Source organism: Coptis chinensis, chromosome 2 (assembly GCF_015680905.1).
Source record: "Coptis chinensis isolate HL-2020 chromosome 2, ASM1568090v1, whole genome shotgun sequence".
In the NCBI taxonomy this organism is placed as follows: Eukaryota; Viridiplantae; Streptophyta; class Magnoliopsida; order Ranunculales; family Ranunculaceae; genus Coptis; species Coptis chinensis.
The window spans coordinates 8,713,837-8,729,928 of NC_141457.1; the positions used below are offsets into that span (position 1 = coordinate 8,713,837).

General features: G+C 36.3%; 1 long non-coding RNA gene across 1 annotated transcript in view; it reads left to right on the forward strand.

Moving 5' to 3' along the window:
- Positions 1-7,140, forward strand: part of LOC147514715 (uncharacterized) — a 68,481-nt gene extending 61,341 nt beyond the window's left edge. The window contains exon 6 of the long non-coding RNA XR_015209508.1: positions 6,775-7,140. This is a non-coding gene — a long non-coding RNA (uncharacterized LOC147514715). The remainder of the gene's footprint in view (positions 1-6,774) is intronic.
- Positions 7,141-16,092: the final 8,952 nt, after the last annotated feature.

The following is a 16,092-nucleotide window of genomic DNA, read 5'->3' on the forward strand; positions in this document are numbered from 1 at the left end:
CCTCTTCAAAACCCATAGGTAAGAACCTTCTTTCTCAATCTCCAAATACCCAAAAGCAATACAGAATGTCTTCATCGTGGATGTGAACCCAACAACTTCAAACAATGGCATCTTGAAGACATTCGCCTTGTAATGCAAATCCATGATAATGACCTCGGAAAACACTTTGCCAAATGAATTGATTGGGGATGTGCAAACAACAAATCTCTACATTCACCATTCATCGGATTATCCCTATGAAACTCGGTAATGAAATTCTTCTAAATTTCTTAGAAATTCTTGCATTTGGTTTCTTCCACTCAACCGAACCAACCGATTCTTGTGACGATAATTGTATAAAGTGCTTTTGTTTGACAAATTATTGTCATCTCTCTGTTTCAAGAGGGTAAAATTTCACGCCGGTTTAACACCACTCAAAGACAAATCTCAACAATCAATTTTTCTTCACTTTTAACCTTCCTTCCTTTAATGCACGACCAATAAGATGCTCCCCAATAGTATGATTATGAGTTCCACACATAACACTTTCAAGATCCATCCACCTTCGTTTCAGAATTCCCTTTCAACACAAAAATGGATGACCACATTTCTTTGAACCGGATTGCCTATATTCTTTGGTTTTTTGTTCAATATTTTCGGCTTTTACGGATGGTCTAAATTTTCCACTCCCTTCGCGAACTCAAGAAAACTCTAGGTCTTCAAGTCCCTCGATTATCGGACCTTGATATCACAACCACAACTCCAACAAATCATACCAACCGGCCGAACACCATCGGATCAACGAGTGACGATCTTCGAAGACCTGCGTAAACCCTTGATCTTAGATACTATTGACGAAAATTGTTTTTTGCTAAGTTATTGATAAAATAAATAAAAAATACAAGCTTTCAAATTACATTATTACCTCAATTGTTGTATAACGCAGAAGTAGCTATGTCAGTTTTTATAATATATTCGTTTGGTAGTATAACATAAGAATCACAGATAGATATAACACTATATTTGTCATACTAGAATGTTATGTTAACATATGACATATTCCTCTGCAAGCGCTCCAACCTTCTGTTATGTTCATAGTCCAATTGTGGTATGAACAAATAATGTTCATAGCTCACGACTATGAACAATCATTGTTCATAGTCAATTGTGGTATGAACACTCATTGTTTATAGCTCAACACTCATTGTTCATAGCATTGAGTGTTCATAGCTACCGAACTATGAACAATCACTGTTCATAGCTACCGAACTATGAACAATCATTGTTGATTGTTCATAGTCGAATTGTATGAACAAAGAATATTCATAGCTCATGACTATGAACATTGATTGTTCGTAGTACGTACAGTATACAGAAACATACTGGAAAGTAGAATTGTTCATAATTCGGTAGCTATGAATAATGAGATGTTCATAGTCCCTTTCTCCCCACGCATTACAATCAAGAATTGGTTTCTTAATCTCATTATCAGATTTAGTACTAATCAGTGCAGTCCTCATCATAATGAGGAGGAACCAAAGGTATATTCACAATAATTTTAGATCTTCCGACCTCCTAGGAGTTATGTCATATAATTTTAGATACTCACTGATAGATATGACACTATATATGTCATACTCGAATGTTATGTCACTTTTTATAATATATATACGTTTGGTAGTATACTACAATCACAGATAGATATGACATTATATTTGTCATACCAGAATGTTATGTTACTGTTTATGGCATATTCCTCTGTTCAGCGCTGTAAGAACGAACAGATCCATTTATGAACTGACATATGTCTGCTGATGGTCTTGTCTCATGGTGAGGGACAACCCCAACATCCCAACAATAAGAAACAAATGTAATATACAAACAATGCTTGTCAATATAATATAGTATAGAATATTGCTCTATTTCATTGATTAAACCAAAGAAAATAAGAAAATAACACCATAGATACCGCTACAAAATAATTTAGAAGCCAATCTTGAAATCTTCACCATTGTGGGATATTACAAAAATGCTTACAAAAATCTTGTTAGAAGATTAGCAACAATCGCTTCTAAAGCTTAGCAAAGATTGTACTCCTCTTTTCCTAACGCCAACCATCCGTAATACGGAAAAAACTCTCCCCCGTCGTCACTATAAAACTTTCCAACATTGAATTTCTCCTAAACCTTCCTCCCAACCTCATCCACAGAAACGCTATAAGTTCAACAGAGAAAAATAGTCACTCTAATGGTACAATCTAAGTTTAGTTTACTCCCTACTAGAAAAATTACGCCGGGTAAAAATTGTGTCTTACCTTCCAAATCGGGACACCTACACTTTGTGTGTCTCCGTAGATCGACACTTGCTACATTGCTTGGTCTTTTCGAGATCCTCCCCGCTTCATTACCAACTTCCACTACCACCAAACAAGCAACATTACTTTGAACCCCATGAAAATAACAAACAAGAAACATTTTCTTGCGTTTATAAAAAGAAGATAACGCCGCAAAATTATCACTTACATCCAAGATCTCTATTTAACCCGGCCATCATCCGCGACTCACATCGAAACTCCTGCAAAGACGCCGACATAGTTAAGGCTTTAGCACTTGGACCAGTAAACAAAGGCACCACAAGAAAGATATTGATGAATACAAATCGAATCAACAAACTTTTGTAACTATTTAATGTTAACGCACAAGGAAATATGGCAACAAAGATAAGAAACTTACCCCCATCGCTTGATGCAAAAGTGGACATGTGGGCCTTGTGTGCCCGACGATACCACGGGGCCACACTTCTTTTTCTTGTCTCATTCTCGACCTTTCAATCTACTACGCTTATGCGCCTACCCTTCGATTTTACGTGTGGTGGATCATTAACAAATGGACGATGGGCGGTTTAGGTGGGGTGAAAGGCATCTCTACCTCTACGGTGCCTTTAGAAGACGGAATGCCATCCATTGTACCACTTTCTCGGTGGAATATAAGGCATTTCAAAGGGAACTTGTGGACCGCCTTGAAGCTCTAGAAAAAGATGATAACATGGATTTAAAAACTTCATCGCTTTTTGGTCGCTTTGAGAGGCCCACAAACATATCTTCTTGCATTTCCCTATAAGCTCACCGTGACGAATAATGGAAGCGACCGCGAAGAAAAACTTGGATCGTTATTTGAATGACAGATTTAGCAACTCGTGGTCCATCTCCTTAAAAACAAATCTGGGGTATTTCACAAAGGTCCTCGTGTTTGTAAACCGAAATGATATGTCTACATGGAAATCCAAACGACTGAAATAGCCCACATGAACATCTAGCATCCCGCTTCTAAAAGGTTGTATTCCACACTCGCCTTTTTGCCTGCTCGGATGATGGCCGATGGTGTATACACGAAATATTGTCACCAACATCACGCTTATCTTCTACAAAGTTGTACATCGATTCCTCCTCAGAATCGCTTCATAAAAGCAAGAAAAGTAGCTCGAAAGTATAGATGGATTCTCGCCGCTTTGCATATTCAATCAAGTGGCTACCAATGAAAGGCTTCGCCGCGTATCCTTACCTTTCTTCGTGTTTCTCGGTGACGGATATTTGCAACCGCCAATTCCATTTTCCCAAATAGCTCAAACAAAATTGATCCCGGCTTAACATGATGTCTTATAACAGAGTTAATAGACTTCAAGAACGTTGGTTGCTTCGCGAACCGCCAAAGAACTCACCATGAAGATAATGATTCTGCCTAACCTCGCCGTTTTCTTACAGACCTTCATCACCCATGTGTTTATGACTAACTTCAGATTTTTCCACTAGTCGCCTCCACCTTTTTTTCTCGAACTCTCCCCGAACATTTCATAAACATAATAGAGTTGAACTCATGCAAATCCGTGGATTTTGACATTGGTGATGCAATTTTTCAATACGTGCCAAGAGCAATGTTCGGTTTCAATCTGGAAGAATAGATTTCAAAGCTTTACGAATCGGCACGTCACCATCAAGAATGACCGATTTAGGGTGTTCACCATACATCGGTCAATAAATGATTTCAATACCCACTTATAAGTGTCGCCGCACTCACTTATGATCGAGCAAAACCAAAACTATAGTCCGTAGGTGGTTGTTGATTCCAAAGAAACACAACGATCGGTATCATCTGGTAATCGATTGCTCTCAGACGTTGAATCAAACAACAACACATCACCAAAGCTACAGTAATCCAGGCGGGAGGTGGAATCCGCCCAAAACAGCCCAGCCAACTGCCCACTCGCATTTAACTCATAGTTGTAATAAAATAAAGGATCTAACTTCACCTTGTCCTCTAAGTTGGTAAGCGGTGTGTTGGCGGCCGCCATCAATACGATGACTTCTCCTCTCTTTTCCCATTTTGTTATACAAGTCTTTTTTAAAGAAAACTAACATTAAGGAAACCTCCAAATTATATGTGCATAGTGACCCATCACTTGGCATTTACTTAACACCGACATCATTTAGGCATCGTAGCAAATTCCAACGCTTCTTCGACTCACATTTCTATGTGACCGAGAAACATTGAACTCGGATATCGCATAAGTGGATGTGTGTGTTCCCCAATAAACTCTTTCACAAATCAAAACTTTGCTTCGAATAAAAACAACAACAAAGCAGTTTTTACAATTGAACCTAGTGGCCCATCGTCTGGTGTTCTTTTTGGTGTCATCGATTGAGTTTATCCGCATGTCGCTTGACCTTGGGATGAACACACAAATCTCCGCTTTAATAGCAACTCCATTTGATGAATTCTATAAACATCCTTACGAACACCGAAGCCAACCGATTTGGCATACTCATTATAAATAGTGTACGCCTCGTCCGAGGTCTTGAACCGCATAGATAAAATGTTGCTTTGTCTTCTATATAAGCCCTATATGTATCGGACTCTTCAAAGATCGCTATCACTATCATCAATATTTTCATTCTCCATCGTGGAAACAAATGATTCCACATCCGGAGAATCACTTTCATCATACCCAAAACTTTCAAACATAGACTTCTAAGAAACTCTTCGTCATCATCGAGCCTTATTCGATTCACATAGGGGAGCTTTACCTAAATAAAGAAAACTTTTTTAGTACAAACGACCTAAATATATGAAAAATTCTAATGTACCTTAAAGAGAAGAGGAAAGATTAAATCGACTTGATTGATTGGATGATAAACTAACCTCAATGTTCGAACGTATTCAAAGCCGTGTAGTGTTGTTGGTTCTTGTCCACTCTTTTGCTCTACTTCCTTGTTGTAAACTTTAGAGAGTGAAAGAAGTAAATGATTGACCATGAATTTAAGAAGAGATGAAAGGGGTGAGAAAATTTGGGTGCGCAATCTAATTGAGAAGAATAGAAAATACGATAAATTGGGGATGAATGAAAATATGTGAAATGCCAACGCTACCCTTAGGTGGGCACTTCGGCTACCGGTTACGGGTTGGAAAATATGTGGTCAGGAATTGTGCGTAGCCATACATCACGCGCACTGAAGACATGCTCTTTATTTATATATATTAAATGTTCGATTGCATTTCATATGGGTCTATTGTTCATAGTATTTCATTCTCGATATGCATGAATGCAATGCTGACTTTACTTCCTTTTTTCCTCGTATGTATCAAAGGACTCTGCGCCAGGTTTTTGAATCATATGGTAGTCGCATGGCATTTGTTTCGTCAGATTGTAGAAGGGCTAGTGCATATACATGCACAAGGAATAATTCATTGGGATTTGACCCCGAATAACATCTTTTTTGGTGCTCATAATGATATTAAAATTGGAGACTTTGGTCTTGGTAAGATCTAGAAACTAATGTTGTTATGTTGTAACTATAGTACAAAATATCAGGATATGGGTATTTATCGATATTCAATTTCTGGATATGTATCGTGGATATATCCCTCTCTTTGGGGATATTTGACATTGTTCCACATGCAAATATCGTGGATATATCCAAAATATCAACAAATATCGTGGATATTGTGGATATTTCTTGATATATCATGATACATTATTTATATTTATTTGAAATATAATGGTAAATATTAAATAAAATTATTATATATACAAAATATCGCCAAATATCACAAAATATCCCTAAATATTATAAATATCGCAAATATTATCGAAATATAACTGATATTTGCAGTCGTATATATCTCTAAACATATCGTGATATTTAAATATCTTTTTCTGAAATATGGATAGATATCTCCAAATATCGCGATATATCAAGATATTTTGTACTATGGTTGTAACTATATTCTAGATCTTTGTTCTATTGGTACCAAATCGTCCCACAAAGTTTGACATGCTACTATTGCTCTATTTGTTTGATCTTTTATATCTCTTATTAAAGAAAAGGTAGGCTCCTGAAAATTTGACAAAGTTTCTACACAGAGACTTCATACCTTAGGAAAATGGGCGTATCTGCCAACTCCATAATCCTGGAAAAACTCGACCAGAAAAGATTAAATCTTTGATATTAAGGACTGTTGCAATATTTTCCAACTATCCTTGGTTTAGACTTTTCTCATTCTGTATACTGACATGTTATGTATGTTCTAGTACAAATAACAGTAAACAATATTCAAACTTTTCTTTTCCTAATTGATTGTAGCTTTGGTTTGACATTTTCATCACAAAAGTGTGCTTTTTTTTTTGGTCAATTATTTAAGGAGTGGGCATTATGAAGTGTGACGCATTGTTTAGATCTTAATCTTGTTGTCTCATTGTTATTTATGTGGGGTTACTTTGTCACTTGTTTTGCCTTTTCAGGTAAAGTTCTTGAAGCTGGAGCAACTGGATCATGAACCATTGCTCCCTACAGATTCAGTTGGAGTTTCTCTGGATGGAACTGGTCAAGTGGGTACCTATTTTTATAAAGCACCTGAAATTGAGCAAGGCTGGCCAAAGATTAATGAAAAGGTTAATATTTATGCTATAGATCATAGATGCAATTTTTTTTCCTGGGAAAGATTAATGAAAAAGTTAATATTAGGGAATGTAAGTTGGGTTTTGAAAAGCCACGTTGAACCCACTGGCATAAGAATAACAGCATCTTCATAGTTTTCTTAAAATGAACTTGGAGGACCTCGAAATTGAAAATAGATATATAATCGTCTGAAGAGTTACATGATTTAAGTTGATTGTCATTCGTTTCATCTTCTGCTAGTTTTGTGAATTATTAATCATGGTTGCCAAATGATTCTGAATCATTTTGAAATGGAATGTTTGAAGGTAGACGAATGAGATTTGACCACGTGGATTTAGTAGGTTTTTAGTCTTTTTGGAAAGGCTGGGGGACGGGACGAGTCGACCGTCGTAGGGATTAACGGTGACTTGTTTTAAACCGGTGGATGATTGACACCTGTGGTTTGGCGGGTTTTTCATAATTGGGTAGACCGGTAGAGTAGTGCTATAAGGACCTACTTTTTAGACGGCGTGGCGAGTCAAAAGTCACGATCCACCATAATGAATGAAGAGTCATGATAAGGAGAGATCATTCTCTCTAAATTTTGGAGAGATCAAGGCAAATAGTTGTTGGATGGAGAAATTTCTTTTCGAGATCGAGATTATTGCATGTCCCACAACTGACAAATCACACTAAACCGTATGATCATGTCATCCAACTGCCGATATGAAGTGCGCACTAAATTTAGAGAGAATGATCTCTCCTTATCATTTGCCATGAATCAAACTCTCACAAACTGTTCGACCCAAATCAACAAAGCAGATGGTGCTTTCTTGACTTGGCTAAAATGTTGGTATAGCACATTAGCACGTGTAAAGAAAAACTCGCCAAGGCTTATTCATGGCACGCCCAGTAGAGAGCCAGAGATAATAGAATGCTGAGGGGCCTTGTCGGCCACTCAATTGGCCACAGATAGCAATGGTTCTCAAACAAATCACAACAGGGTGAGGCACCAACATTTCCTCTTTTGAAATCAATTCCTTAACAGATTCGACACACATAATTGAACAGTATAAAAACCTGATTAGTTAAACTGGAACCAGATGGATTTGAACCATCAACCTCCCAAATAAAAATTTTGGGCGCTCTATAACCGTTTTGAGCTTTTAATTCCATTATATGGAGCCTATCATATTAACATTATTATTAGACATTCAAAATTCCGTCCTCAAATACTAATTTCGTAATATAGTACCGTGCCCAAGGCTGATCATCACATACTTTTGGAAGTCAATTAAACGATTTTCAAGACATTCCTACTGTTAGATACGAGTGATTTATGGAATAGCTTGTTCAGAATATATAACTAAGAGCAAGTCCAATGGGAGTTATATGGGCTGCTAAAAGAGTCTTAAATTTGGAAGAAGTAAAAAACCCAGCCAAAGTTAAGACCTTCATTAGCAGCTGCTATAATAAGTTCGAAAAACAGATGACATAGTACACACGAATGGCAGAAACTGTGCCATCGGTCTAAAAAAAATTCAACTTAAATTACAAAATAATGGACGGACGGCAGAAACTATGTCGTCCTATCATTTAACACTTCAAAACAGAAAATGCGATTGGATTGGTTTTTTGATTTTGGGGTGCCAAATTTGGCTGGGCAAGCTAAAAAGTCTATATAGCACCTTTTAGCAGCTCTCTATTGGACTTGTTCTATGAAATTATGAACATGTCTTTTAGATACCGCAAAACTTTTACTTTGGGCTCACTTTCAAGTTTAAGGACTTGGACTTTTGACTGAGCTAGCCGGCTCACGCAATTTGGGCTCAAATTACACAATGCATGTCGTATTAGCAAGACCTGGGTTTAGCCCAACATCGACTAGCAAGGGTCAAATTTGATTCCATCTTTGATCAGAGGTGGCTTTCTCCATCCAAGTATTAGTACCCAAATTTGAAATGCAGGAACATTCATGTAAACAAGCCAACTACTGCTGAACAAGAAAGCCCGAGACACGTCCCAGACTCCAAAGGGTGTCAAAAGTGTTACATCTAATGCACTAACCTAGACTTTATTTAATACCTAAAAATAGTTCCGTCCCCTGGATTACAAAAAATTCCAGAACATGGCAACTGGGCAACCTGGCCAAATTTTAGAATCTTTAATATATAGAAAAACGAGGGGTCGAGTGAATAGTGAATGTGTGTGGACGTAGGGGCATTTTGGTTATTTCACTTTTTTTTTTTATTTTTTAAATTTTTGAGGGATAAAATAGTAATATAATATTTATAAACTTTAAAAAAAAGTCTGTGGATCCCCACGTGCACAGTAGCTAGTATATTAGACACACATCTAAGTCAAAACTCTAATTATCTAAAACATGCTTCCAAAATTACCAGGTCAACAGGAAATAATTATGATGAAACAACACAATTATTATCTAAATCTTCTTATCGAAAAGCCATATCTGCATTGTGATCAATTGTCATCGGGAAAAAAAGAAGAAACCTTACTCAGTAAATATGACAAGCATATAATAATTACTTAATTAGACAACAACAGCCTCTCTATATATATATATATCAGAATCCGAGGGTAGGAGAAAAAAGGAGTAGAAAACATAGTACAATATGACAACTTTCGGTAACCTGACTTGTAGAGGGGCTTAATGGAAGATCTAGATTACCAATAAAAAGGAGCTAATATTACTATGGGAATCAAAACTCACAGATCTTTTCTAAAATCTCAAATAACAATACAACCGTTATAAAAAGATGCATGACTAAACCTCCACTGCCACACTCTTACCTTCGGAAGAACATGATTCTATTCCAATATTATTTATGCTACTAAATGCAACTTGTTTGCTTTAGAACTTGTTCCTGCTACTGAAGAGAATCCGCAAATAGCAGGTTTTTCATATATCGCAATTGGAAGATGTTGATACAACACCTTAGAAATAACATACAACACTAGTTATGAAGCTCAGAATATGGAAATGCACTATACATATGTTTTCTTAAAGACTAGAACTAGATCTGCAACATATCTTTAAAGATGAATGTTTATTGATCTTATGTCTGTACACTATTAAACCAGCTATTCTATTTTCATTACAAGCTTCCTGAACAATGAAGACACGTAATTTTTCAATCACTGAGCATTTCAATTGGCTTAACTATACTCTGCTCATTTTCCTAACTGCTCGACTCATTGTTCAGAATATTCCATTCTTTCTACGACAAACAGGAAACATAAAATGATAGACACAGGAACACAGACAACCAAGTCGCACCAAATTCTACAATTAGTTATTTGTAATTGCACCTTTTGTACTACTGTTTACACCAACTATATATATAAAACAATAGCAAGTAAAATATGCAATACAAATTCTGGTTACTATAAAAATATGAAATTGTCATAAGGTAATCACCCCTAGCAAAAAAGATAGATCTTGTTATTGTGCACGTGTGTGTTTGGAGGGGGCAGGGATACACCCTCAATGCTTCAGGGTCAAAGTATCTGAATGCCTCAAAACCTAAGGTGTAATGTCTAGTGGCATCGACAATCCTTACATATTATGAACTTTGGATCAGATTAGTTATAAAGCAAAAACAACTTATGTCATTTTAGTTTCCAATTTGCACATCACCCAAATAATATAAAAACACAAAATGAAAATAATATAATTATATAAACCAAATGATCAAACAATAACCATGCCAATACACTAAAATCCATGATTTAATATTATCAAAAAGTACTTCTAACAAACATAAAGATCCAATTTGGCCAAACTTCATTAATATAACAACCTTATACACTGTGATCCAAACAGAAACAAATAGTAAACCACAAAATAAACAAACCTAATTTCTAAAAATCAAATCTTTCATTCAAAACGCCATTGATATAATACTAAAACATGTTCATGAATAAACATCCACTTAACCATATTATGAAAAAAAAGTTTTTACAAAGGTGGTGAAGAAAATGGATAAAGATTATTATACCTGAAGCAAAACCTCTGTGTTTGACAGAAATCTTTAAATGATGCGCAACTTCTGTAGCCCACAATTTTGATGCCATTTTAGGAATCAAGAGTCTGAGACAGAGTGAGTGGCAGTGAAGAGAGAGAGGTGTTGTTGTTGTTGTTGTTGTTGTTGTTGTTGTTGTTTTTTTTTTTTTTTGGTATATAAACAAAACGAGCCCAACAACCCTTAAAAGTTGATGAGCACTTTAGTTCCACGAATAGACTGAACCGTGACTCATTGGGCAATGACCGCTGATCATGTTGAGCTAATTAAAGGAAAATGGTTAAAAATTAGTTACGTGTAGTATATATATATATCCCTCAATCTAATACCATTATTGCACAGTGGGCGAAAATGCTCATAAGGAATTTCAGGAGGCCACGTCAGCAACATTTTTAAGTAAGAACGCATATTTAATTATAATCAAGGACATGTTCTGAATTTATTACAAATTGGTCCCTAAGAAGAATTACATTAGACATAGGATCATCTGAGATGCTATAAAAACTTTAGTTGTAAATTGTCCACTTGCTTAATCTTACGGTATCAATTAACCTTGGCAGCGGCGCCATCTGAGATGCTATATTACAGTATACACTCATTCACCACGGCAGTGGCGCTATTTGATAACCCATAAAATCAATACTTGATTTCTCTAACTTGATATTACGTTCTCAATTATTTATTTCCTATTCTCACATGTATATTCATGCAATATATAGAGTACGGAATCGTTTCACTCTTAACTCTCTAAACTTAAACGAATTCAACTAATCAAACACAAAGAAACAATGGTGAGAGCAATATTTATAGATGTGAATTTATCCTATGAAACTAAATATATAAATTTAACTTATACTAATTTAATTAAAGCAATTGAATACGACTTGAATAAAATATGGAGAAGAATAGAGAAGGAATTAGGGAGATTTGAAATTCACCTTGATTAATCTCTAATATACTAGTACAGAGTTGTTGCAACTCTAATCTTTATATTTTCACATAAATGTTAGGTATTTTTATCCCTAATTATTCATGGCATCTCTACCAACTAATAATTAGCATGTGAGGTAATTGAAACTCATTCTCATGGTGAATTAACTACCCTCTAGAGTGGAATATCTTGCTATAACTATTCTATACTAACACATCAAGTCTTCATCAAAGCTTTAATCAAACCCCTCTAATGGAGGTTTAACTATGAATCATGAGGCTATCATAAACATAATAATAAAGAGTAGAAGACATGATAAAAGAACATTTGTATTGTAATTTGAATTGATTGAATTAATGGTGGCTAGGTTAATAAAATAATAACTAGGTTTTAATAAAACAATTGAAAAATTAAATATATGACATTCAGAAAATGAAACAATAACTAGGTTTAATCCTACCACGTGCAGTACATCGATAAAACAATCGAAAAATGAATAATAATAATAATAATAATAATAATAATGATAATTGTCAAAGGCGCGCACACACATCTATATAGTTTTGTTTTGGAGATCTCTTTGTTTTGTTCTTGTTTTTTTTCCACATGAAGAAGCCATTGTTATGGGATAATTGCATAAAGGATAATTTTATTTTCAAATATACGACATTCTTTTCTTCATATCTACTATCTATTATCTATCTACAAAAGTAGAGACCTCTAGGGTGATTTTTCTATCTCCTAGGTGGCACTTTAATATGAGAGATATACTTTTCTCCCTCCTAGGTTGCTCTCTAAAATATTTAATGAAAAGTAGTCAAAATATATTCCTCTTTTTCACAGCTTCACATCACTTCGTCTGATGATATAACTGTGCAGTTCCATGTGGGGTAGCATAGCTTTAAATTTCATAAATGTATTGAACTTTGTCTCGCAAATTCAATGAACAACCCTAAATTAAGAGGTCAAACTATGTTCTAGCACATATATGATCCACCAAGCGGTTTGGTCCATCTTGCATATCAAGCCTACCTTCACAGATATTAAGTATTCCCGTGAATGCTTCACGTGCTGGACTTACAGCTGTTGACAAATTCAAATTTAAGTGTCCTATATGTGACTGAGTCTCCTCCACCAAAGAAAACTCTCCGACCACCACTGCAGCAGTACCCACTGACCTTCTACTACTACTGGAAGAAGATTGTAAAGCCCTATCATTACCACCAACCTCCCCTCTTTCATCAGATTATGTTATCTTACTTTTTTCCTAACTATTACAGCTTCTGGTATGTTTTCCATGTCCACTGACTAACCATCAAGACCAACAACACAATATTTCCTCTATCTTGCCAACACCCAAACCCCATTTTCATCGAACATCACCTTTTTTCCCTGATCAGACCCTCTTCCTTTCTCTTTCAACATCATCGCCTTGCAGAATTTGATTTTCTCTATCACACTCTCCCAACCTAGATCATCGCTCACACTCACCTGCACTTCAGCTATGATCGGTTCTTCATCTTCCCCACCCTTCTAGTTGTTTCTCTTACTCCTCCCTTCTGTCTAATCTTCTCCCACCTCACCCTCACCCTCTAATATACTATTCTCTCTCTCAAGAACTTGTTCACCACCACCCCGTCGAGCAAAGTGTGAAGCTATGAACCAGTCCTCCTTGGTACCTCCTGTTCGCCATTGTTTCACAGCTTGAGACTTTCTTTCCTTGCTAAATTCACATTTTCAGACCCTTGACTGTGATGTAAGGTCACTGTAGAACCTTAAGCAAATTCTTCAAAGGAATGTTGCAATTTTTTTTTCCATCCTGCACCATTCTTTCCTTCCAGCACACAGAGAAAGACGGTATGACCGTTGCTAGAACATGGGCTGATAGAAATCTGTACATACCTACCATTATTCTTGGTTCTTATTCCCACGCTCTCTACAAACTGACCATCCCTTTTCCTGTTAGTGCAAACAACATCCGTATTCTCATTCGCAGCAAAGGACTGAAAGCTGTTAGCAACCCACAAAGTTGCCTCCTTTGTTAGAATCCCTTTGGTCCTGTAACATGCTCTCTTCTCAGTAATTCCAATCGAGCTTCTTCCACTTATACCAGTCCACCCTACCTTAAATCTCTTCCACTCAATAAAGATCATCATCCTCTTTATATGACAATAGCCTATGGACTTCTATTCCTTGGTGTAAAAAACTTCTGAGAGAGCACTCTACCGGATGGAAAGGAGTAATTCTCGAGAAAACTCATTGAATCCACAACGATTGCAGTTGAGAAATCAATAGAAGAACACTTTCTAAACGGTAGAAGAACATTTCTAAAAGGCAGAAGAGAATCAATCAACACTATTTTGAAAAGTAAAGCCCCCTGAAGTCACAATGGTTCCTTCTCTTCTGAAACTTCACTGGCAACTATCTAAAACTATCCATCTAAACTACACACATATATATAGAGAACCTATCCATCTAAACTGCACATATAAATATAACCAAGAATTCCTCTTAACCAAGATCCAAAAGAATAAAATAACCAAACCTCAGTGCGGATTTTCAATTCTCAACCAGTAACCTCAGTACGGTTTTCCTTGAAATTATGCTTTAAGTGCGAGGCTCGTTTCTCTTTCTACCACCGCATCAGGGCCCAATAGCCAATAACAAGCGACTTCTGATGATATAACTGTGCAGTTCCATGCAGGGTAGCGTATCCTTAAATTCCATAAAGGTACTGAACTTTGTCTCGCCAATTCAATGAACAGAGGTAAAACTACATTCTAGCACATGTCCTACTGTAGAGTTCTACATATCCATTGATGCATACCAATAACTGTAACACTGTGTTTTACTTGATCAAAAGAAAAATAATATAAAAAATCTATAACATTGTCTTTGTCATGAATCATGAAAAACTAACAAATCGAGAAGGGTTATAAAAGGTCTATAAAAATAATTGACCTCAGAAGAAGGGCCTGTCATGTGGTTAGATTGGTGATTATGGTCGAGGCACTCAATTTTTTCGAATTTCCTATAAGAATGATTGCAATGATACATGTCATTATGTTTACTTCAAAGTATTGCTTATTTATTATCTGAAATGACACTATGAAAAGAGCCTAAATTGCAACCTTATAAACTGTGATCCAATCACAAACAAATAGTAAACCACGAAATAAACAAACCAAATTTCTAAAAATCAAATCTTTCATTCAAAACGCCATTGATCTAATAATACTAAAACATGTTCATGAACAAACATCCACTTAACCACATTATAAAAAAAAAGTTCCTACAAAGGTGGTGAAGAAAATGGATAAAGATTATTATACCTGAAGCAAAACCGTACCTCTGTATTTAACAGAGATCTTTAAATGACGAGCAACTTTTGTAGCCCGCAATCTTGATTCCATTTTAAGAATCAAGAATCTGAGACAGAGTGAGTGCCAGTGAAGAGAGAGAGGCGTTGCTTCCTTCTTTTTCTTTTTTACTTTTTTTTTGTATATAAACAAAACGAGCCGAACAACCCTTAAAAGTTGGTGAGCACTTTAGTTCCACGAATAGACTGAACCATGACTCGTTGGGCACCGACCACTGATCATGTCGAGTTAATTAAAGGAAAATGGTTAAAATTCGTTATGTGGTGTATATATATAGGTCTGTTAAATACACGCCCCAGTTTTTAAGAGGACACTCTCCGACCCGGAACCGGTTCTGGTTAAGAAAATGCCCTCTTAGAAAATATGGGTTTTTAGTTGGAACGCAAATGTAATAACACACTTCCGGTCTGAGAGCGCCCTCTTAGAAATGGAGAGTGTATTTAAGATTACCCATAGGGCCTGTTCGGCAGCACGAATGGGCCAACCTATAGATGGGTTAGGGTGCATTGTTCTGATTTTTCTGTTTGGTTCTTTTATATTGGATCTTATACCGTGGACCTTATGTTACTAATTGGTTGGTCCAACCCCAAAAGTGTGTATATTGATATCTGAGTGATTAGCTGCGATTCACTAACGTGTATAGTGGGAAGGAGGAGAGAGAAAAACAAAACCATAAATTGTTCGTCTTATTCACTCGTTCCTGGTCTCTCCTTCTTCACTCGACCCATATAATCTCCACTTCCAACTCCCACATAATCTTCCACTTCCCCCTCGCTCCCTCTTCCCTTCTCTCCCTCCCAAGCAAACATCCCCTCTCTTCTCAAGTTC